Raw genomic sequence first — 26,529 nt, forward strand, 5'->3', positions numbered from 1 at the left:
ATTCAATTTATGAATGGTTTAAGGCTATATTCATTCAGAAGGAAGGACATCCTTGCCTTCCAGATGACATAGTTTGAGGTACCATCCAACCTATACTGATCTCGTAGTCCAGCAGTGGCCATATCAGATAATGTCAAAAATATCCTCTTCCCTTATGCTCAGCTGCTGCTAGGCTATTCGCACTCGCTTATGGAGTGAGAAAATATGCTCACAACGACTGTTGATCTGCAAGGGAAATTGAACTTCTTGAGACTAGAAGTTCCCTGGGGAAAATTTTCCCTCGTTGTGTGCTCTTCTTCCACCCAACGCTAGTTCTGCTCTAGCAAAATTATGCAAAACCATTGCGTCCAGTTGGAGATCTGCTTTGTGAAAAACATTAGCTGCTCCCTCTGTCTCTAGAATTCCTTGATCTAGAGAGATCAAAACTTTTTGTCCCTCTGAAAAATCGATTATCCTTAAGAAATTTAACCTCTTGGCCAAGGTGACTACATTGCCTCTAGGGTTTCGACCTGTTGCCCCTCAATGAACAACTAAACTCCCTCTTCCTTCCCTACTGAGCTCTCCGGCAGATCATTTGTGCTCTTATACCATGTGAAAATTTGGGAAATGCAAATCCTATTGCAACAATTGGAAATTATTCTCTTAATTGTTAATTTAATCTAACAATTTATTTATTGTTTACTACAACAAATACTGAATGAATCACAGTGTGATCTACACAAAATAAAACTGTGGAAGAAATGTTAGCACACATAAAATAACACATTTATTTTTGGACAAAAGTCCCTGGAAAAACCTAACTCGGGAAAATTGGTGCAACAATTGAAGGTTTTATTATTATACAGTAGTGAAATAATCTGAGTACAACTAGATGCCAAAATTGGCAATCCTACAAAGAAAATCTAGCAAGAAAAATCTAGTGAGGAATTTCCTCACTCCATAGGAAAATTCGGGCTCTGACCTCGACTCAAATTGAGTCGTCCAAACTGGTTTTGTGCAGTGACTATGTCACCCTAGCACAGTTGCTGCTGCACTCAGCTTGGAACAACTTCTCCTCAAGCCGTATGATTAGCTGATGTCCGGGAAAATGAATCTCCTAGCCTCTAGAACTTCTGCCTAGCTTCTGACACTGAAACCATGCTTCTCCCTAATAAAATTGAAATTGCCTCTAGAGGCTACTGCGTTGCTTTGTGTCAGCCTCACTGTGGCTCCTCCGCCTCTTTGCAAATGCACTCACTGGAACTGGAATCCTTCCTCCGGCTTCACTGTCCTGGCCCCTCTCACTGCTTCAATTTCTCTGGCTCTCTCTCCGACCACTGAATGCTGCTACTCAGGTAATCAATCTGCTCATGAAATCAAATTGCATAAGGGCTTTTCTCCAAGCTCCATTGACTTCTTTTTATAATCCTTTGTTGAGACTTCAATGGCCAAGATTATATGTTAATTGATGGCTAGGATTAACTTGAAGTTGATATGTGTGAGTTTCTAGAACATTCACACCATAACTTAATTATTTTTTATTAGTTAGTCATATTCCCTAAGTCTAGACTTAGGAAATATTTAAAAATTGACTACTAACCTAATTAAGTCACTTCTAGGTGGAATTTCCATAAGCGATGTCTTTGTTTTGGAGATCTCATGTATTCTAGCCTATCCACAAAATTTCAAGGCTAGAACACATCTGAAGCTACAAAAGCCAACATTGATCTCTAAAAGAAGAATAATCCACTTGGTCAAGTCCTGGACTTGATAGTAGGGGGAGATACCACTTGCCACAAGTGGCAAAGATCAGTCACGCCCTACAATGATAGGCGACATATACCCTCGCCTTAATGGCAAGGTGTTAATTTTGGCATCTCATGGACAAATTCCCTCCTTTGGACAATCTTCCTCTTCAAGGAATACCCTTCCTAGCCCTTGGAAGAATTTAATTTGGTTAAGGAAAAAAATATTTTAATATGGAAACCCACATGTGCATAAAAAGAACAGTTCAACCCAAAAGGAAATTGGACACCCACGGATGGCTATAAACACAAGTCAAGTGATCCTCATTTGGAGATCATCAATCAATTTTCTCTCTCTGGTTTGGCTTGCATAGGTTTGAGGTAGTTCACTGAGATTGGTTCGCACATGTCCGAAATTCCAGGGTTCGAAGCTCGTACGTGTGATTAGGGTTTTTGGTTCCCATCCACAGGCATGCTACAAAGTATTTTCAGTTGCAATCGTAGGCTCTTAGGCTCATGTGTGCAGTTGGAAGGTTTCAGTTGCATGCACCTACACTCTCTTAGTGTGGTTGAAAACTAAGGTTTGATTTTTATAGTAGACCGTAGAGTTCAATAGTTAACCACAGATATTGACAATTGATCGCAGGCTTCTAAATTAGGGTTTTGATTATTAGCATTGTTGGGATGAATGACTAATATGTTATGATTATGATGAATATATGTTTTAAAACCTGATATAATTTGACTCTGTGACCTGACAGTGTTGTTGATGCATGATAGTATTGTGATAGACAGGTTGATGTTTGAATGATGGTTATTGAAGTGGTTTCCCATTCAGAGGGAGAAACTCTCCATAAGATCCCAACACATATTATTATTTGCAAAAAATGAATAGAAGACACTTGAATGTTGAAGGAAGGATTATGGACATGAATAAACATCTAATGTTGTGGAAAAAGGTTTTGGCAAGCTTTGAACTGAGAAAAGAAGGTTTCTCCTAGTCCAAGCCTCAATTGCTATGAGAAAGGCTTAAGGGTGTGTTTATAAGCCGCCTCAAAACAACATGGAAGAAGGCCTATGGGTGTGGTTGAGCTTATAGGATACAAAATCTAAATCCTTATGCACGAGACTAGGAACACACCAGGTGTATGATAGTCCTATAGACATGGACCAGATGATAGAATGTTATATAATGATGCAAGAGCATTTAGGTCAACATCCTTATTGTATTCTAGTAGACATAGGGGGTCTTGCGTTTCAAGGAAGTTGGTTTCCTAAGTATTCAATCAATGTAATTATTTAATGTTTTGAGAGATTTTAATGAGAATATGAATTAATTGAATATTGTGAGGCATAATTGTAAATGTTCTCGAATGTAGGAAAACATGAGAGATTTAGGATAGTTGAGTGATGAGAGGATTGAGAATTGATTATAAATCTTAGATTAGGAGTCAGTTCGTGATTTTGTGGATTTGAGAGAATCCTTAGGGATGAGGAAGAGATTTTAGGAATTTTGTTGAGGAGTTTATGGATCTAAACCAGAAATTGGTTTTAGAATCCCTTTGTATAAATGCAAGCCAAAAAGGCATAGACAGAGGTTGGAGAGGTTGAATAGGGTAGATAGATAGAAGATTGGAGTGTGATTGTAAGCCTACAGGCAACTTGTAAATCAGAGGCCACTAACATTAGAAGATCAGGCCGAAGATAGAGAAACTGTGTAATTATTTGGTTATCAATACAAAGGTTTAATTCCAAGCCCATATAAATGTGTGTTTCGAGATTTGATTGATAAATTATAGTAAATCAGAGAGTTGCATAGATATATGTATGCAGGCGGGGTCGAGGCGAATACACAGAGGAGAAGAAATACAGTGGAAGGGAATGGAGCGTTGAATCCATTCGAAGAGCCCCAATAATGTTTTGAAGGAATAGGAACTAAAGAAACTCGCAGAGTTAAGCTCAAAAGGAGTCGCGCAACGAAGTGTCGAGATCCCAGAGGAAAACCGAAAACCACAGAAACCTTGAGGAAATAGTGTAAAAACTAAGTAAAGAGAAAAACGATAAGTGAAGAAACGATGCACGGTAGCCGTAAGATCTTGAAGATCAACGGCCAGGATTAAGTCACAACTTAATCAACAAAAAATAACGGGCTTAAATAGTGAAAGCGAATTTCAGGCGGCACCAAAACCGTAAGCAGCATTGAAGGGCGAGAAACCAATCCCATTAAATGTTCGACACGTGGCCACGAGGAGGAGAGAGGAAACCGCTTATCAGGCAGTTAATCCTTGTGCTACTTGTCCACCCAACATCAACAAGCCATCAGATCCATTGGGTATAGATCGACGGTGGAGGATTGTCATGTAAGTTTATTAATCGAGTGAATCAACAACTGTCGGATCAAGTTTAGATCGATGGTCAAGATTTGATCGGAGGCATTGGCGATCGGAAATCAGAGGAGGAATAGCGCAACAGAAGGTTTAATATGGAGGGCGGACCCGATGATAAATATAAATGCGGGTGTATAATATTTGAGATCCGCTTATGTGTTTTGGAGCGAGATTTCAATGTATTTCCTTTGTATTATGTTAAAGTGTTGTGCCGAGTCTTTTAAGGCTTATGCATTATTTAAATGCTTTCGATAGTCATATATCAGAGTCGGAGGGGTGATAAGAACTATATATGGTATGAGTGCAGAGGACTACGATGAGCGATTGCGATAAAGGCAAATCTTGGGAACTGTGCAAAGGCTTATGATTGGCGGAAAAGGTATGTTATGTATGTTTATTAGTGTATTTCTATTATAAAGCATTATAATATAAATAAGGCACGATAAGAAGCTTTTATGGGTTAATCATATATAACCAATGTTGAAGAGGGGTTCAGTTATATATGCAGACAAGGGAAATGAAGGTTTAGAAGGGTGAATGAGTCCCGATAATGAGGTTAATGAAGGTTTATAAAGGGGAATGAATTCTGATGGAAAAGTTAACGAGGGTTTAGACTTTGGGTTAGTCTATTAATATGTTTCCGCATGAATTCTAATTAAGGGGGCCTTAACCCATTGTTCAATTATAATGAATCCTCGACTAGATGGTCATATAAATTCCTGGGCAGAAAATGGTTTATGCATAGGTTTATGAATACTATGGTAAAGCAGGGGTAACCCTGCGTCATTTGGTATCAGAGCTGAACAAAGAAATTATGTGTGAAAGTTTCTTTGGAAGAATTTAGAACAGAGATATGTGGAAAGATGTGTATGCAGTCAAGGGAGATCAAATTCTAATCTGACAGCGAAGCAACCAGAGTAAAGTTGGGAGCTTGTTAAGTTCTTAGAGGCAGGTGCATAAGAATTAAGAAGAGAGTGCAGGAACATAAAGAATTCACAGCGATGTTTTAAAGAATGGAGATTCACTCGGAAGTGAAGAGTGGGTGGAGAAACCATGCAGGTATTGTTTTATTTAACTTTGATTTGAGTTTTGTTGGATAAAGAAATAGATGGAAGATTGATAGTTGCAACTAATGAAGTATTTCAACAAAATAAGATCAAGCCTTAAGAAGTAGTAATGAAGGAAACTGTTAAGGATTTCTGAGTGGGAAAAACTTAGCAAAGGAGAAATTGTTGCTGATAACTAAGCTTTGCCAAGATAAAGCCAGAAGATTGGAAGAAAGAACCAGATTCTAAATCTGATTGACAGTGGCTGAATACTGAGAATTTGTGCAATGGAAGCATAAAGATCTGCTGAAACAGATTTGCAGAAATGATGAGATCCTGAAGGTAGGTGAAGGTATGCAAATTTGTCTAATGATTATCAGATATTGAATGAATGAAATTTTAGAGCAGGATTACAGTAGTTAAATTGTAAGAGGGTTTTTGTAAGTTCTTGAAGTAACAGAGTTTGAAGATACAATTGAAGGCTAGTGGAAAGAATAGTACATTCAAAAGTGCAGGTGAATGGGAGGACAAGATCAGACAGAGATCTTGAAGGTAAGATGATATGGTTTTATTTTGATTGGATTTGAAGATTGGAAAGTTGTAGTCTTTGCATTGATGGAAAAGTATTGTTGCAACTCCCAAAGGCAATTCCAAAAAGGATGTGGGTAGAACTGCTAAGAGATAAAATAAGTTGGTAAGAGTTTCTAAGTGAAAGCAGAATGTGGCAGAACCTTGAGGAATTCCAACATAGATTGGATAAAGAGGACAGTTTTGTTCTTGAGAAGGTGCAGATTAGCTGAAACCTAGAAGGAGCAAAGATAATTGCTCAAAGGAGGTCACAGAGATAGAGAACCAATTGCTTGCCAAAAGACCGAGCACATAAGAAAGCTTGGTGAGGTAAGTGGCAGCGTGGAGGACTTGCTGTTGTAGAGGCTTTAGTGCAGCTTATAGTGAGTGAGTGAGGAACTCATAGAGATGGAGAGGATGATGATTAGTGATAGTCATAACAGAGGTTTTGAAAGAAACCACAACCAAAGATAGAAGAAATGAGATGCCAAGGCAAATGGCATACAGAGACAGTTAAGTAAAGAAGAATATGAGAGGGAGAAGGCTGAGATAGCAGTTTAGCTTGAAGTATTAATGGAAATGCTGCAGAGAAATGAGATGGACCAGAAATATGGTTATGTCATGAGAATGAAAGTGAAGTGGCAGAGGCTATAAGAGAAGAGGAATTAGCAAGTGAATATGCAGTTAATAAAGGAGTTAAGGGAATTTGAGTAGATTATAGATGTCAAATTGAAGACAGAGAAGCTTGAAAGAGTTGAGCTACAACAAAAGGAAGATGTTGAAGAATATGTTGAAGTTTCGATATGTGAACCAAAACGTGGACCATTACTTTTTGAAAGTGATGAAAAGAAAAAGGAGTTGAATCATATGAATGATTTAGAGCAGCTAGAAGACTTGATGACTGAAGCATCAAACGAGACCGAAAGGTCTTGTATTTTTAGAATTAATGATTTGTGTATGATTGCAGGGTTGGAAGAAGATAGGCAGTCTTTTAAAGCTCTCAAAAACATGAAAGAATACCTTCTAGAAGATGAAAGTTTTGAATTAGAGTATGACAAAGAGTCTGGAAAAGAAACAGTTCACTACAGTGGACAAGTGTTGAAAGACATAATTGAAACAGATGATGAAAAGGAGAGACTTGCTAACAGTCTCAAGAGTTCTTTGAGTTTGAATCAGCATACTGATATGCTGACAGAAGAAGAGAGATCTGAGCAGCATACTACAGTGTTGCCAAAGGAAGAAGAGGTACAGAAGCCTTATATTTTTTATTATAATGATTGTCTTATAATTGAAGATTTTGTTGTAGAAACTGGAACATATTTGCCATAGGTGGACAGCCAAATGAAAGAAGAAGAGGAAGGACATCTACTGAAGGATGTTAAGAAGGATTTAACAGAGGAAGAAGGACCGTGTGATGATGGAGCAATAACAAATGAAGAAATGGGAGATTGTGTAAAATTTCCAAAGTTTACTCCAAGTAAAATCATTGAGTTATATAGAGAATTAGACTTTCAAAGGAGGAAGTTAGAAGAGTAGAGGATAAATGTTCAGGATAAATTGTTGAAGAAGGATGACAAAGCAATTGTCATAAATAATAATCAAGAAGAAGTTGACAGGTGCAAAAAACAAAAGTAGGAAATTGTTCTGAAAGACAATATAGCAGCAACAGAAAAGGTGCAAAATAACAGTAAAGAAGAAGGTAAGGATGAAAAGGAGGCGATTAGAACAAGTGAAGAATAAGCAAGAATGAGAGATCAGTAATTAAGAGTTGAAGACAATCAACAGACAGAGGATATACTAGACAGAGAGATTGAACTAATAAGGAGGTTAATAATGAAAGTGTCTCAGAAGAAGATAACAGCAAGAAAGGAGAGGAGTGACAACAAGAGGAAGACAGTAGCAAACCATGAAAGCAGGGCAGGTGGAGCATTACAACATAAGGTATGGAGACCTGGAGAATAGCAACAGACAACATCAGCAATAGAACAATGGAAAAGCAAAGACAAGTTACAAAGTAAAGTGTGGGATCCAGGAGGAATCAATTATCCAAACGTATGACTAGGAGGTCATAAATTTTCTTAATTGGGGAGTTTGATGTAGGAGCATTCAGCTTAACATCCTTATAGTATTCTAGTAAACATAGGGGTCTTGCGTTTCAAGGAAGTTGGTTTCCTGAGTATTGAATTAATGTAATCATTTAATGTTTTGTGTGATTTTAATGAGAATAGGAATTAATTGAATTTTGTGAGGCATAATTGTAAATGTTCTCGAATGTAGGAGAACATGAGAGATTTAGGATAGTTGAGTGATGAGAGGATTGAGAATTGGTTGTAAATCTTAGATTAGGAGTCAGTTCATGATTTTGTGGATTTAAGAGAATCCTTAGGGATGAGGAAGAGATTTTAGTAATTTTGTTGAGGAGTTTATGGATCTAAACCAAAAATTGGTTTTAGAATCCCTTTGTATAAATGCAAGCCAAAAAGGCATAGACAAAGGTTGGAGAGGTTGAATAGCGTAGATAGATAGTAGATTGGAGTGTGATTATAAGCCTAAAGGCAGCTTGTAAATCAGAGGCCATTGACATTAGAAGATTAGGCCAAAGATAGAGAAACTGTGTAATTATTTGGTTATCAATACAAAGGTTTAATTCCAAGCCCATATAAATGTGTGTTTCGAGATTTGACTAATAAATTATAGTAAATCAGAGAGTTGCATAGATATATGTATGCAGGCGAGGTCGAGGCGAATATACAGAGGAGAAGAAATACAGTGGAAGGGAATGGAGCGTTGAATCCATTCGAAGAGCCCCAGTAATGTTTTGAAGGAACAAGAACTAAAGAAACTCGCAGAGTTAAGCTCAGAAGGAGTTGCGCAACGGAGTGTCAAGATCCCAGAAGAAAATCGAAAACCACAGAAACCTTGAGGAAATAGCGCAAAAACTAAGCAAAGAGAAAAACGACAAGTGAAGAAACGATGCACGGTAGCCGTCAGATCTTGAAGATCAACGGCCAGGATAAGTCACAACTTAATCGGCGAAGAGCAGGCTTAAATAGTGAAAGCGGATTTCGGGCGGCACCAAAACTGTAAGCGGTATTGAAGGGCGAGCAACTGATCCCATTAAACGTTCGACACGTGGCCGCAAGAAGGAGAGAGGAAATCACTTATCAGGCGGTTAATCCTCGTGCTACTTGTCCACCCGATATCAACGACAGCTGTCAGATCCATTGGGTATACATTGACAGTGGAGGATTGTCGTGTAAGTTTATTAATCGGGTGAATCAACAACCGTCGGATCAAGTTTAGATCGACGATCAAGATTTGATCGGAGGCATCGGCGATCGGAAATCGAAGGAGGAATAGCGCAGCGGAAGGTTTAATATGGAGGGCAGACCCAATGATAAATATGAATGTGGGTGTATAATATTTGAGATCTGCGTATGTGTTTCGGAGCGGGATTTCAATGTATTTCCTTTGTATTATGTTAAAGTGTTGTGCGGAGTCTTTTAAGGCTTAAGCATTATTTAAATGCTTCCGATAGTCGTATATTGGAGTCGGAGGGGTGATAAGAACTATATATGGTATGAGTGCAGAGCACTGCGATGAGCGATTGCAATAAAGGCAAATCTTGGGAACTGTGCAAAGGCTTATGATTGGAGGAAAAGGTATGCTACCTATGTTTATTAGTGTGTTTCTATTATAAAGCATTATAATAGAAATAAGGCATGATAAGAAGCTTTTATGGGTTAATCATATATAACCAATGTTAAAGAGAGGGGTTCAGTTATATATGTGGACAAGGGAAATGAAGGTTTAGAAGGGTGAATGAGTCTCGATAACGAGGTTAACGAAAGTTTATAAAGGGGAATGAATTCCGATGGAAAAGTTAACGAGGGTTTAGACTTTGGGTTAGCTATTAATATGTTTCCTTATGAATTCTAATTAAGGGGGCCTTAACCCATTGTTCGGTTATAATGAATCCTGACCAAATGGTCATATAAATTCCTGGGCAGAAAATGGTTTATGCATATTGTGGGTAAAGCAGGGGTAACCTTGCGTCATATAAGCAAGGAAGTTTTACATAATGTTTGATTCATTATAGAGAATGTGAATGTCCTAGATAATCTTGTGTTCACAGGGGACTAGAATATGCATATCACTGTGTTGTTTGCCTTGACTTGATCATTTGAGCTAGTATATGACAATTTTGATAACAATTGCAAGGGTTTGATAAGAATTGGCTTATTGACTTGACTTAATATAGATGATTAGTATTAGAATTTTGTCATAATGCTTGACATTGCATAGATATGTTTTGGGTTATGGATTGATTGGATTCACAATGATAACAAGTAAGGGTTTTGATCATATTTGGTTCTTGATAATGGCTATTTTCCTTGATGTGAAATGTCAGTGCTATGTGGGCATAATGACTTTTAGTGACTAATATTGGTATTTAATATTGATTTTGTATTAGCATAATTAGCACTTGGCACATTAATTGAAGTGTAAACAATTGTGATTCATCCTCCCTTTGAAGGAGGTGCCAACCACAAGCCTAATCTTGTCTCGGGCAACAACACTGTCTCAATATATGAAGGTATCTCAGTCCCAACTATATATGGATTTATTTTCCAATCAGATCTACTCCTTATTATTGCAATGTATCTTTGTCATATTCAGAACTTGCCCAAACAACTTTCTAAGGAGCCTTTTTATATTGCCTCACAATTGGTCATGTTAGCCACATCGTACTCAACCTCGGTTGTATTTAAAGCCACAAATTTTTCATCCAAAACATCATGGCAGGTCTCATACTCAGGTAGCACCTAGATGCACTCATCCAAACATCATCAGTACATCCATGCAGTCACATATCGTAGGATGAATATCTCAAACCAAAAATTGATCATCCCATGCAAATATCTCGAAGGGTTCTTGGTGGCAACTCAATGTGTATGAAGCAGCTTAATCATGAATTGTTAGGGTCCAACCCTAACCCCTTTATTTATGTAATAAACCCAATAGGGTCGAGTCATAGTCATAGTTAGTTAAAGAGTCAATAAAGCCCTGTTGAAACCTCGAAAATCGTTGCTTACAACATGGGGGAAAACCTCCCAGTCCAGACCTTGGTTAGCAGTTCCTTTTCCGTTTGGTGTGGTGGCTCTCACTAGGGATAATGGGACTAGTTTCCCAATCTAATTTTTGATAGTGCTGATGGGGTGATATGTGATATTTGAAATAATGTTTAAGCTAAAAGTAATCTAATCTAAGCTAATAATCACATGTATATATGCTAATGTAGACACTATCTAGCTATAACTATACCCGGGAATAAATTTGAAGTACGCAATCTACAATAATGTCCAAAAACAATTGTTAATAAAGATCATTCAATTGCAATAAGAAATGAAATCGTTTAACAATAATCATTTCGGATAAATAGTTAGTTGAAACGATTATGAAAGATATATCACATAAGAAATTATTCATGTAATTCGGCATACAATTTAGGCCATCACTATACAAAAGTGCACTAAATGACAACCAATATTCAAACTTTTATACATAAACAACTTGAAGAGAAATTATTGCTCAGTACATAAGTAAAACAAAATTACGAGATAAAAGTACCATTTGTAATAAGTTCTGCTCATGTGATTCAACAATCTTGATCTACTTCCAATCAATCCAACATCATCTAAGAGTACAAAAGTGCAATTTCAGTAGAAGATGCCAGATAAGATAAAATGAAATCTTGTTCCATTAATTTCACCAGAACTTTCTCAAAGGGACAGAAGTGCATGTATTGAAGATTGTTTCTGATAAAATTTTTGGACAACTCTCTAAATGTATAAGAGGGCTTTAAATACTAAACTATAAAACTAAAAATAGATTATTACAAAAATAGTTGAGGAGGTTTAAACGACCTTCCTCAAATTATGCAAAATAAAACAAAAATAGAAATGAACATGGTGACTAAATGTTCTGCATTTGATTTTTTAGATTGCAAATGTCTGTCATGAGCTTGAGCTGTGTGAGTTGGCCGATTTCAGCTTTCAATTGCCCAGTGAACATGGCGTCAGTCAGTGTTGACACCATTTTCTTTGTAGAAGTGGTTAGGCATCGCAGGGTCATCCACTGGCTGTGAGGTTTCACTAAATGTCGCCAATATGCTTCTTAGTTTAACTTGGTCGTTTTCCTAATTGCTTCTCCTTTTTCTTCTATTGCTTGCCTCCACTGTAGTTTAAGTGTTTTACATTAGGAAGAAAAGATGGAATGGACTTTTCCACCAGGTTGGCGCTATGTAAATTTTCGTTAATATTCTTGATAACATGGTTTGTTGCTGCTGCAGTGTCTGTTGTTTCCTTTTATGCCTCTCTAAGTTGAAAATCCCAGTTTGCAAATAAGATTTCTTTGTGTGACTCCTCCAGTTTAGGTAAGTCGACCTTTCTCCCATCTTCTGAATTCTGCCAAGTGATGAAGTCGAAGACTCTTTCCAAAATTTCATCATATTCAAGCCTCATTTCAACAATTTGACTCGTTAGTTTGTCGCTTGTTTTGCAATAAGAATTCCATTGCGAAATCTTCTGGCATAATAGTTCCTTTTGGTGCATTAGCTGGGAGTTAAGGCCAAGCGCTTCAGTAATAAATTGATCAATTTTTGGATCATCCTTATGTAGATCAGTTATTTCTTGTAACCGCGCTTCATTTTCTGCTAAACTGGCTCGATGTCTTATTTGTATCTGCTTGAACTCTTGTTGAAGTTTAGCTAACTATGTTTCTGCTTGTTGGTTGGATTTTTCTTACTTTAATTGTTTTTCAAGCGACATAATTTTATTTTCTTTTTCCTTAAGAAACAGTTGCACCTCTGTTTCTTTGTCAATAGTCGTTGTAGCATAGGCCCCTGCAAGTTGTGACAGTCTAGTAAGGTTGGCAGAGGGGTCAATGGGTGAGTTTTTCTAGACGATATCCATCAGTTCATTATCTGGAGTAGTAGTAGTTGTAGCATCCAATTTTCTTTTCTTCCTTTGTCTTTTAACAACTGCTTTGTGTTGTGGGCTATAGAACACATCTAGAGGGGGAATTTCCTCAATTCTCAAAACAATTTCAGAGGTGGGAGTGACAGGAATGTGCTCTACCTCTTGAGTATTTACAGTCTCCTCTGCTGTAATTTCTTGAGTTTCTTTCTATTGTGGAGTTTACAACTCTGGTGTTTGTTCCTCTGTATGGATCTTTTTATTAAAGCTCTCCCATTTTTCCTCTGAATCAATCACCAGGGGTTTTATTGGCTGGGTGGAGGTGGAATGGATTTCAACCTGTTTGCTCAGTTGTCTTTTCTATAGATTGGGTTGTATCTTTTTCTGACTCCCTGCTTCTGCTTTTCCCATTTTGTGATTGTTTCTCTAACTGCTTTGACTCCATGGTAGACTTCTCTTGGGATTCTGCTCTAGAATTAGTTTTAGAATTTCCTTTGGAATCTCCTTCTAGGCTTACACTGGGAGTTGGCTCCCTTATTGATTCAATCAATAATTGGTCCAATGGGACCTTCAATAGCCTCCTTTATTTGTACTTGTGAAAGGCTTCAAGATCTTCTCGGTCAAAAACTAATGTGCCATATGCTTCACCTCTGTGAATGTGTTCTTCTGTAAAAAGATGTCATCAAATGCATCTTCCTCATGACTGAATATTTTCACTTTTACCATGGTGGTAAAGTCTTTGACAGTGCCAAATGGGTCATATTGCCTTCCTGGGAATTTAGGTAATTGCAGAGATAACATGATCTCTACTTCTTTGAATGCATGCCCCAGGTCGTGCAATGCAAATTCTCCACACTGTAAAGGGAATGTAGGCCAAATGGCCTTCTTTGAATCCTTTAATGTTTTGCTCATCCCACCCTCACTAGTTGTTTGATAGGCTATCTCTCTAGCCATCAATTTGTTCGGAACATAGTATGGGAGGATATGGGGGGAGGCAATGTTGCCAAATACCCTGATATACGTGAATGTTTCCTCCCCAAACCATCTAGCCACTGGGAGGATATCTACCTCAGCTTCCTTGGAAAACTTGGGGGCATCTCGGTTGTAAAGCTATTTGTGGATATGGAGCATGACTCCATGACAAATTTTGTAAAAATGTGGTTGAAACTGAGATTTCCACATGTCTTTATGATATATGTGAATGGGAAGCGGATCTTGGAAACTCCACTTCCATCCCATGACAGGAAATTTCGAACCAAAACAAATTGCATCCATTACATAGGCACTCATAAAAATGGGGGGTAAACCCTTGAAGTGACACTTCTTTTCCTTCTATACTCCATCATTGTTCTTGCTAAATTATCAGACAAAATTTATGTCCAATTCATTATAGTTGCATTTACGGCTGCATTTATCAATGATAGCCATTCTGGGGAAAATTCAATGCTATCGGGTTTGCCAAATAGTCTACATAGCATGGTCACTACAAAACTATGAGGGGAAGAGATAGAACCAGTAGAGTACATACTGTTTTGTCCTTTTTGATCTTGCCCTCATTATTTGACTCAGTTCGAGTGCAATTTTCTGGATACTCATTCTCTTTGGAAAACTTCTCCACAAACTGTTTGTTGTAGATGACTTGCAGCTTTGGTAGGTGGTACATAAGCCACAGGTTGTCTAGCATGAAATATCCCATAACCTCTTGGCTTCTGGTCCTGAATTCTCTGTCTGAGATTTCGACTTCATCAATAACCCATTTAACCATGTCTGTATAAGGGATTATCTTTGGACGCGTAGCTATGCGATGAAAAAATGAGCATGCTGTCTCAAACATGGAGGCGTCTGAGGAATCATGACCGTCAACTGTGACCTTCGTTTCTAGAATCCTTGGTTTCTCTTCTTCCAGTATATTATACATGGCTTCCCACGTAGAGGTTCCTCCCTCTCTGTTGCATGTAGTATCCGTAAATAGAGGAGTCATTTCTGATTTCTCAGAGACAACTGCCTTGCCTTTCTTCACCATCGCTCCCAAAGATTTGCTCTGTGGATTTTTCCTGAAAGTGAAGAACAACAACTATTGGATATACAAAGATAACAATGAACATGAAATGGAATAATGCGGATAGCTTTGAAAAGGTGATAAGAAAGGAGTTTTATTTGAATGCAAGTGAGAAGATATCATATCACGTTAAATGGCTCTTCATACATAAATGCAGTTAACTCTTACTAAATGCCCACTAATGCTTCGTTATCTCTTAGCTTTAATGCTCATAAATGTCTGCATCGTAAGTTAGGAAGAAAACTTATAGGGTGGCGAGCCTTTGAATTGTGATAATGTCGATTTTGCGATTTGCAAAGCAATATCGCAGATCGCAATATCGCATTATGCCTTTTCGTTTTTCTTACCTTCCCTTACGTTTCTGCGTGATGCAGGATGCAAGTCACTCATTTATTGCCTCAAAACTTAGCTGCTTGTTAGGTTTTTCTATGTAAAGACCTTTTTAATAAGTGGTAGACTTAAACATCGTAATGTATCCATGGAGTGGGTTTGGGTCTTGATCGCATTTCACAATATCAACTGATGGTAAGTTTGAGGTGCTCTTTTAAATGCTTGAAATGCGATGCATTAAAGGTTACGATGCCATCGCAGTTTCACATTTCGATTGTTTTGAGGTAACCTTTTAAGGCGGGCCCTTTATAAATAGCGATATGCAATGCGAGACTTGATTTTGACAAGAAAAGCTTTAGGACCTAGTTTATATAAAAAAATATGATAGTTTCAAGGTATAAAGCATGGAGTCCTCTTTTAATCATTTTTCACTAGATTTGGTGGGTTAGCAAGGTTTTTGATGATGCTTAATCATGCGATATGCGGGAAGGCAAGCATTTAGTAGTTCTTTTGAAAAAAGGGGTTTGATTGATATCTTGCTTTATTCCAAAATTAAATAAGAAAAATGCCTAAATGCTAAGTTTATTTTTGGAAGGATTTTTTAAAGGGTCCCTATTTATTAATGTAATATTAACTACTACTATTAATAAATGGGGGGTTGTTGAATAACAAAACAAGCCCGTATTAATAATTGTAAGTGGTTGACTCACATTTAAGAAAGGTACCACAGTAGTTGCAAACGAGCCATAATAAAGTGGTTAACCCATGTTATGTAAAGGACCACCAGTTGTTAGGTTGTTGAAGGTCATTTAGATATAAATAGTTGTAGTTAGAAGGGAAAGATCATCGAGTCTTATTTTGTAATAGAGCTCTACTGTGCTGGAGGTTGCCCCCTCAAAGAGGCAAGTGAACATTGCTTTTATCTCTGAATAATAAACTACTTGTTGTTTTTCTCATTTTATTTTGTGTTCTGGGTTGTATTTATTCACATATTTGGTATTCTGGAATTCCTCGTAGGTTAAGAGCATAACAAGTGGTATCAGATCACTTTCCAGGGCCGTGGTACCTTCATTTTTGCAGTTTTTTTAAGTCTAGAGACGTGTTCTGGCATCTCTAGACCACTGGATCTATTTTTGAGTGCATAAACCTGCGGATTTGGGGAGGCATGCATGCAGGAAATACAAGAGGTAGTCACGCTTGTTGGACTCCCTTGTAATCCCTGTGGGTACCCCTTTGAGTAGCAGTGCATTAGACAAAACCGCGTATGGACTGCATTTCCACATACCCTCTGGGTATATCGGAAGCCCCCTAGGCTCACCAGAAACCTCGCCTTAGATAAGCCATCGACCGTCTTGCCGCTACAGTACACTAAGAACAACACTCGGGGAGATTACTTGTGCGTATGATAGGGTAGTCAGGTAGTACGGCTAAGGGTATGGTTGATCCTCCTTAGTTAGTGCCTTGAAAGATTGGGCTGAGTACTATTATTGGACCCTTATGTATATTGCGATCTGTAGCACCTGACACTCCTTTGTGACCATAGTTCCCTCGGCTCTTTGAAGATCGCCCATTATCTTATCTGCCAGATCAGATCCACCAGTGGGGGTTCTACCACAGCAATACCATTCAAATCTCGCAGTTGGGGTTCTGTCTCTATCACACCAATCAGATCCACCAGTTGGGGTTCTACCTCCGTAGTAAAATTTAGATCTAGCAGTTGGGGTTTTGTCACCGCCGCACCAATCAGATCCACCAGTGGGGTTCTGCCGCCGCAGTACAACTCAGATTCAACAATTGGGGTTTTGCAGGCCGATATGATGCTTTGCACAGTGAACCTTGTTGTTGCTATAGTTTGGGCCCGATTTTTGCTGGACATTGGGCATGATCAAGTTTTCTGGAATTTGGCCACTACAATATTGATCCGCAGGGAGTAAAACTTCATTCGTAGTAAAAAAAAAAAAAAAATCTGAGTCCTCCCCGGGATGCTTACAAGAGACTTACCCATAAGGTTTAGGACGACGAGCTGATTGCATTGGTACCATTCATTGGTCAGCCTCATTTTTCGGGCAGTCCCAAATTTTTTCGGAGTGACTTTAAGTGACCAAGATCTGTGTATGGTAGAAACCAGAGCTCAAGTCATGGCCGATGAGAATATTGAGCGCCTTAAATCAAGGTTGGATTCGTTCAAGGAACAATTGGAAGAAATTTCAAAATTTCTTCAAATAGTCACCAAGAGCATGACAAAGTATCATTAGGAGGCACATAGTATTGATGAACACCTCGAAGGAGAATCTAGCCATCATATTCACTTCCATGGAAATCACCAACATTCCAACCCTCAGCCACCCAAGCTGGACATGTATACATTTGATGGCTCTAATCCGACATTATGGGTAGCACAAATGGAACAGTATTTCACCCTGAATGATATCCTCGATGATCAAGCTAAACGTGTGGGATCCCTTTACTTGGACCAAGAAAGATGGCAATGGTGGCAGTGGCATGTGAAATCTTATCCTGGGAACATAACGTGGCAAGTGTTATCAAAATCCCTTTGTGACTACTTTGACGCAGAATATAATATTTTGGGTTGTCTCACTAAGCTACGATAGACAAGCACATTGAAAGACTACATTGCAACCTTTGAGACATTGGCCTTCAGAACGGAAGGTCTAGGAGATGAATTCTACTTGGAGTGTTTCATCAGTGGTCTCAAAGAAGCCATCCAAGCACATGTCCGGATGCACCACCCACCTACATGGATAGATGCTTGCAAAAAGGTTGTCGAGGTAGAACTTGCCTTAGCTGCCCAGTCTACTTGTCCAAATTTCATAGCCAAGGGGCATTCCACCTAGGCTCAGGGCCCTACCCAAACACTTAAGGTTCAAAAGGTGTCTCCAACAGAAATGGCTGAAAGAATAAAACAAGGATTGTGCTACTATTTTGATGACAAATACTCCCCGGGGCATAAATGCAAGGAACCAAAATTCTTTCAAATTGATGTTATGGATCACAGTTCATCAGAGGAAGCCCCGCCCCTTGGGGGGCCAGAGGATGAAGTTGAGGAAACCTAGTAGGACAATGATCTCATAGATACACCAGATGAAAGAGTTATCTCGCTACATGCTTTGGTGGGCATTTCTCCTCCCCAAACTCTCAAAATCAAAGGCTTTCTTAAACATCGCCCTGTAGTAGTATTGATTGATAGTGGTAACACTCATAACTTTATCCATAAGCGAGTCACTGAAGTTGTTCATTGTTTTGTAAGGGCAGTCTCTAATTTCCAAGTCCTTATTGCTGATGGGGGGATAATGAAATGTGAAGGCCGTTGCAAAAATATTAAACTTCAGATGGGAAACTACCACGTAAATACCCACATGTTTGCAATTAACATGGGTGGTTGTGACATTGTCCTAGGTGTTGAATGGCTTCGCACAACCGGCCCAATCACAATGGATTTCCAGGAGTTATATATGAGATTTAAGAAGAATTACCACATTCATACACTTCGTGGACTCCAGGCAGGTGCTCCTTCTATCATCAGCTCGCATCGAATGCAAAAGTTGTTAAAAAAGGGCCATCATGGAGTCATCACCCAGTTTAATGCCATCCAGGCCATCAAATCTACTACTCTTCATATTCATCCAGATATATATTGATGGTGTTGGACCCACCAACATGTCAAGGGGATCTCCCCAGTAAGAAGTCCCAATTAGACCTCAGACTATTTGGTGTAGGAGTCCCAGCAGTGGGTCGTAAGGTAATGCCTTGACCGCGATGTTGCACAGAGGCAAGTAAGATAACTTTGTCAGTAGCAAGGGTGTGAGCGTTGCAGTGAGTCAAGGAAGATGTATGAGAGGTTCTAACACATAAGGAGGAGAAAAGGGTGAAGGTGAGTTCCAGGTTGAAAGGGATTAGTTCTAACTCGGTTAGGAACACACAACACAAAAGGACATACACAGCTTCCGGCGTAGCAGTCCACTTGGATGCAGTAGTCACAACATACAAGGTAAGATAACACGTATAGCACTCACGGATCAGTCTGAACGAGTGCAATGATTGTTACAACAAGGTTCATGTGAAAGGTCTGTCTGGTGTCCAGCAGAGCAGTTGACACAAAGGGTGACATCATTAACAACATATACAACACATTTGAAACAAGATTCATATAATTGCATGTGAATTAGTTCATACACAAATATGTATGTTAAACAACATATATCATTAAGGCAATCGGAGCAGTCCAACTATAATAACAACAAATGCATGAAAATGTGTTGTCTGTTATTATATAAAGTGTAAGTTCCAATTATACAATACATCCATGTAAACCTATTATCCCCATTAGTGAAACGTTATAGCCACATCCACCCGCTGCTCCAAAGAAATGTACTAGCTCTGTGCAGTGGAGAAGCCAAGGCACATTACAATACTTTTCAAGCCTTCTTCAAGATAGTCCTAGTAGAAGCTTGGCTGACCAAAAGCATATACAATGAGTTATGAGGGACTATTGAAAGGGTGGGTTGACCCTTGACATTCCCCTTTGTAACAGTTCAACTACCCTCATGACTCTTCACTTACTTTATCACTGCTACATCCAACTATTGACACTTGACTTACACTTGACATGACTCAACATTACAATGCACATGTACTCATGTGAGACAACATGGCTTGAGCAAGCCATGCAAGACATCACTAAGACTCGGTCCCCTATGATGAGGCCAACTCTTTGACATGCTTGTGATGGTGAAGGTGGTGAGTTGATGCCAAGCTTGGTCGTCTGTGATGGTGTGCATGCACCTCATGGTGATATCTTTTTGAAGTGAACTTTTTCCTCCGTTGCAACTGGTGTATTGGTTCGACTCCTTCATCCAACTCGTCTGCTAACATGCGCATGGTCTTCTTAGGTGTGGATGAACCAACAACACACTGATGCATAGTGTCTGTGCTGATCTTCAAGTGTGTGCTGGTGGTCATACGCATCAACTTTCCAAAGTACATTCTCAGCTCCAGTTGGACTTGCTTCTTGTCTTCGCCTTAGTGAGTGTGCTGAATGGGTTGGATTGCATGCATGTGCACAATGACATGCAGGCTGTTGAATCCCTTGCATGCAATCAACAACACTGCTCACCATGTCTGCTTCATGCCAGCTGTTGGGATGGACCTTTAACTTGTGCGGGCGTAGTTTCATCCGTGAGTGCATGTTGTGCCCACTGTTGTTCTTGTTCCTGCTGCAACTCATTCGTCTGTCTGTGTAGCTTCATGTTCTTCCTTGGGTTGCTGCCTTAGCACATGCAACTCCTTCTTTGTTCCATTCTTTGTCTTCGTGCGATCTTCATGTCGCATTGTCATCTCATAGCCCGAGTCTCCAAAGTTTCTTTCATCATCAGAGGATCTGCTTGAGTTTGCAACTTTGTTCCGCCTTTGTGTTGTCAAAAACCTTCCTCTTGCATTCGTTGAATTCTGTATGCTGCCTTCAACTGTTGTTCATGATGCTTATTGTTGTGATGCTAGTTGTCATATCTTGATGCCCTTGTCTACGAACAAACTTGATGTCTTCGTGAGTAGGCAAGCTCATAGACACTTGATCGACTGCATCCCCAAGTATGCTTTGAATGGTGTCTTCGACTTCTGCTCTCCTGGAACCATTGTACTTGTCCTGTTGAGAGGCACATGAACACCTGCAATACCTGGAGACATTAAAACACTCATGGCAAGCAATCTGTCAGTCAAAAACCAAAATGAACTTAAGAACTGACTTGCAACATACCTATATGACTGATCATGAAGGTTACACAATTTTGGCCAGGAGGTTGGGACACTGACTACCAAGACTGCACAAGGCACAGTCCGGGCTACTGGGAGATTGACTAACTACTGGAACTCTGCAATGCACATTCTAGTATGTCTGCTGACTATTGGAATTGTGTAATGCACTATCTCAACTGGCAATGGATGTAGACTAAGTGGTTACATTGCGTAATTTTCTTGGCCATCAGTCACTGTGACTCAGGATTGAACAAAGTAGGCATGGGGAACAACTGCTGGGCAGAAATGTGCATTTATGGAGAGGAAGGCAGAGCCTTCCCTCTTAGGATTGCGCAATGCTGTCTGGTGAGGCAGAGTCTGGGACACGGTTGGCTAGACTTGCCGATGGGAAACTAAACGTGAATGTGAATGTGAATGCATGTTGATAATGTCTAAGCATAAGTAAATGATCATGCTTGCAAATGGTGAATGACAGATTCAGAAAATGGAACAACATGCATGTGGATGAGGCGAGTCGCCAAATCGGTGACCGTTTGTGAAAAACAGTTTCATGCATGTGAAAATAGTGAGATGTTGACGAAAACTGAAACGGTGCTAGGACAAGCTAATATACATGTAAACGACATAAAGCATTCAAAGAAATCAAGCAAACAATACTCATACAAGCAAAAACAAAAAAAGCGATAGAAATGAAAAACAAGGCATGGGAAGCGTGCTTACCCCAAAACAATTGAACTGAATGTGCCGACTGCTCCTAGATGTGATGTGGGATGTCAGAGCTGCAAGGTTGATGTGAGGAATGAGCTCTGCAGCGTCTGGTTGATGATTTTTGATAACATCGAGGTTGTGACGTGCATGCCACAAATCTAGGGAAAGTGACACTTGGCGGGAGGTTTATGAAATGATCCTTGCATGTAACATCCACTTGCTAAACATAGATCCCTGAAACAATGGATGCCTTTGCATGATGCCTTGGGAGAAGCAGCCCATGCATGCAAGTCTATTTTGCTCGGTCCTGGACGGAACCAGTCAACTCAGTTGCACATGCAAGAGACTACTCGACTGCTGGAGAAAAATGTGCATTTCTGGCTAGGAGATGGGTTGGCTGCCTAGGGGGTTTGTGAAATTTCTGGGCAGAGCAGCTGACTACTGTCCATATTTGCGCAAATTCTGGGTTGAGTAGCCTTGCTGGGGAAATTTCGGAAATCCTGCAGGGAGTGCTGGCAAGCAGGATTTTGCAATCCTAGAGCCTAGCAGGCTGCCAGAGAGGATTGCATAATTTATGGAGGGAAGGTTGGTTTCCCTCCAGAAATGCACAATTTTCAAGGGGAATCTGCTCAGCCTGCAGCTAGACCAAGTCCAGGTGAGCAGCCTGTGAGGGGAATGGATCAAGCTGTGACCGACTGGCTGCCTTTGTGCAAGAAAGACACTGAAGCTTGTGAACTTGATGAAGCAAGGCAAGCTGTTATGAAGATTGGAAGGGAGGCTCCAAAACGAGGCTAAGGGAAAATTTTGGAGGGTGGTTGTAGTCACTACAACACTTGGCGACACACTAGTAGAACAATAGCTCTCTAAATGGACCTTGTTCGTGAAAATCAAGTCTAATACTTCTGGAAGTATTGTTTAGTTTTCAGCTCATCTTGGTTTCACACTAACTTGATTATAAGATGTAGCATCTACCAAACTCTTGGTCGATTGACACACATTCCAAGCCAAGGAAACACAATTGTTTCGATTGGGGTTGAGGGGTATATAGGTGCACAAGCAGTATAGTCATCAGAGTCTTAGTTTCATCTCTGGTGTTGCTCCACTACCAGCAGGCTTGGACAGTACCCTGGTGGAGTCACATAGGAACACAAGCATGGTTCCGCTGCCAACGAGCATGGTCAGTACTCCGGCAAAGTTACTTGCATCACCTCCCTGTGCAGGAAGCCTTTCTCTTCTTTCGCCTTATTCATTTTTCATTTTTTACTTTTCATTTTTTTCATCTTTCATTGTGCATAGCACTTATTCATTTCAGAGGTGGAAGAGGGATCCCAACTTATTGAGAGTAGAAGAGGTTGTTCCAACAGAGAAGTAGTATATTATATCTCTGATATGCCTGTTAAGTTTTCCCCCCTTACCTTACTCTACTTGACTGAGCTGACAAGGGTTAACCCAAAAACAATTGACTAGAGAAGGTGACACTAGTTAGCGCGCAAGCGTTGTGTTTATACCAAGGTTCACTTCGAACAGTACATATTTTCCTTTGAAGTATCATGGACTAAAAGTAATAAGCTCATCATACAGAGGCAAGATGACAGATAACCAAGTAGTGATAGTTGTACAAGCCCCCTTGTAGTTTACCCAGCTCGCTTCAAGAGTCATACATGGTTTCATGCAAAACTAACCTATGAACGAAACAAGTGAATGAACTAAAAATCAACAAAGCAAAGCAAGAGAAGAAGAAAAAATGAAAGCGAAGCAAGTAAATAAACAAGAAAACAAGCAAACAAGAAAACAAAGCACGTAAACAAACATGCATGCAAGCAAACAACTGAAAGCAAACACTACTCCTAATCCTACACTAACGGTACATGGGCCTGATCACGTGAAGTGATACTTCCAATGCAGCCACCAGCGCATTGGTAGACCCATGTTGGTGAAGGCTTGGTCCACAAGCAACCCAATTGTGCGAACCAATAAGCAAGAAATATATAACAATGAAGACAACCACACTTCGTGATTCAAAGTGCCCACGGGACATAAGTGAGTGCATGTGCACGATGTGTAGTTCGCAGACTTATCATGGTGCTGTGTGACACTACGTGCAACTTTGAAGCATAAGCACACTCTTCACCGTGACATGCAAGCAAATGAAAGAAACAAAGATAACTTGTGTTGTGCACAAGTTCTTGCAATGTAAGACTCCTCCAATGCATGAGCAATGGGATCGTGTAGTTCGAGTGGAGGAAGTAAAATATGGGTGTTAGATTGATCTTGAGTTCATACAGATAAGTGATGAGGAGCCTTGAGTGTTTGAACAATTTCCTGATTGGAAGCAAAACCAACCTCAGGACAGCGAGGGCCTAACATAACCATCAGCTCGCGTTGAAGTGCCTTGACGGTCTGTGGGGTTTCGACTTCGTTGACAGATGGATCTTCATAGACCAATGGGTTATATGGATTAACAAGAGTGAATCGACATCGTGATCAGATGATGAGGTGAAGAGATCATGAAAACTAAGATTAGAAAATTCAGGATGTTTGTCGGCATCCTCATGGTTTGATGAATCACATAGAGGGGTAGATGAGGAGGAAGGATGTTCACCCTTTGCATTTCTGGAAAAAGCAGATGAAAGATCAAGTGTATTTCCAATGAATGATTGGTCCTCTTCGTTGTTGGATGATGGACTAACATATAGTGTCTCCTGCAAAAGATCAACAATGGGTGCATCCTTGGATGAAGACACACACGCGAAATCATGGATGGCAGGTTCACCAATGATGTTAGGAAAGAACAGAGGGGGTTCAGATGGAAGGGATTCATCTTTTTCCGAGTGTTGATGCTCAAACTCCCACTCATACTCTTCATGAATGACAGCGCATGTTGGTTGTGCAACACGAACTCCGTCAGTGGGTTGTTCCTCGTTCACAACAAGTGAAGAGTCTGAAATGGACAAACACAAGACAACATCATCCGAAGGAACACTTGGGTGCGAAGAAGGAGGTCGTATAAAAGAATGCATATGAGGACTCAAAGGACTCACAAAAAATTTTCTACGAAAATTGAGCGAAGTGATGTTGGGAGGGTGTGAAGGATGAACAGGTATGTGAGCATGATCCTCAACATCAGTGGGCAGTGGTGGAGTTGTTGAATAAGAGGAAGGCGGATAGTTAGTTGAGACAGTGACTGCTTCCACATGATATTGCACAGCTCCATCAACGAAGAATGTTGAGTGAGGCTTGATCTCAAACTTTCTCTTGGGACGGGCAGATTTCTTAAGGCAGTACTCGAACTGGTCCCAAAGATAAGCAAATTTCATCTGGCTCCTCGGAGCTTGAAACTACAAGTCATAGAAGCGCTACCAAAAATCAATAATGGATTCATGTGGAGCCCTCCGTTGCTGTAATAGTTTCCGGTCAAGATGGTCTGGATCAAAATGATAGAACATGTCTTCAATAAGATCACATAAGTGCTCAAATGAATGCACAGTGTTAGTTGGTGGGCTGAGCACCCAATGAAATGGAGATTCACAAAGTGTGTATGCAAGCAGCAAACCGACCTGCTCATCAGAAAACTCATCTTCCTCATGAATCATGGAAATAAAGTTAAGTAAGTGCTTAGGCCAAGACACTTCACCTTCACCATCATACATGTGAGTGGACAAGGGATAGAAAAGCTTCCCCGAGATGGAGACATCTTCATAATTCAAAAAAAAACTCAGGGGAAGAAGAGTGCAAGACTCCATGAAAGATATGCAAAGGTTCAAAACTGGATGAGGGGACACAACTTGTCATCAGGCCCTCCTTCTAGTGCCAGAAATGTTGACGGTGTTGGACTCGCCAACATGTCAAGGGGATCTTCCCGGTAAGAAGTCCCAATTAGACCTTAGACCGTTTGGAGTAGGAGTCCCAACAGTGGGTCGTAAGATAATGCCTTAACTGCGATGTCACACAGAGGCAAGTAAGATAACTCTGTCAGTAGCAAGGGTGTGACAATTGCAGTGAGTCAAAGAAGATGTATGAGAGGTTCTAACACATAAGGGGGAGAAAAGGGTGAAGGTGAGTTCCAAGTTGAAAGGGATCAGTCCCAACTCGGTTAGGAACACACAACACAAAAGGACATACACAGCTTCCGGCGAAGCAGTCCACTCGGATGCGGTAGTCACAAAATACAAGGTAAGATAACACGTACAACACTCATGGATCAGTCCGAACGAGTGCAACAGTTGTTACAGCAAGGTTCATGTGAAAGGTCTGCCTGGTGTCCGATAGAGCAGACAACATGGATGGTGACAACATTAACAACATATACAAAAAATTTACAACAAGATTCATATAATTGCATGTGAATTAGTTCATACACAAATACATAAGTTAAACAACATATATCATTAAGGCAATCAGAGCAGTCCAACTACAATAAAAACATATGCATGAAAATGTGTTGGCTCTTATTATATAAAGTGTAAGTTCCAATCATACAATACATCCATGTAAACCTACTAGCCCCATCAGTGAAATGTTACAGCCACATCCGCCTGCTCCTCCAAAGAGATGTACTAGCTCCGTGCAGTGGAGAAGCCAAGGCGCGTTACAATAATGCCAAAACCTTCTTCAAGATAGTCCAAGTAGAAGCTTGGCTGACCAAAAGCCTATAAAATGAGTTATGATGGACTATTTATAGCAAAGGGTGGGGTGACCCTTGACATTCCCCTTTGTGACAGTTCAACTACCCTCATGACTCTTCACCTTCTTTATGACTATTGCATCCAACTATTGACACTTGACTTACACTTGACATGACTCAACATTACAATGCACATGTACTCATGTGAGACAACATGGCTTGAGCAAGCCATGCAATACATCACTAACACTCGGTCCGCTGTGATGAGACCAACTCTTTGACATGCTTGTGATGGTGAAGGTGGTGAGCTGGTGCCAATCTTGGTCGTCCGAGAT

The sequence above is a fragment of the Pinus tabuliformis genome, chromosome 1_2, assembly GCF_031772625.1.
Source record: "Pinus tabuliformis cultivar Carrire ecotype Pingquan chromosome 1_2, CPIR1, whole genome shotgun sequence".
NCBI lineage: Eukaryota > Viridiplantae > Streptophyta > Pinopsida > Pinales > Pinaceae > Pinus > Pinus tabuliformis.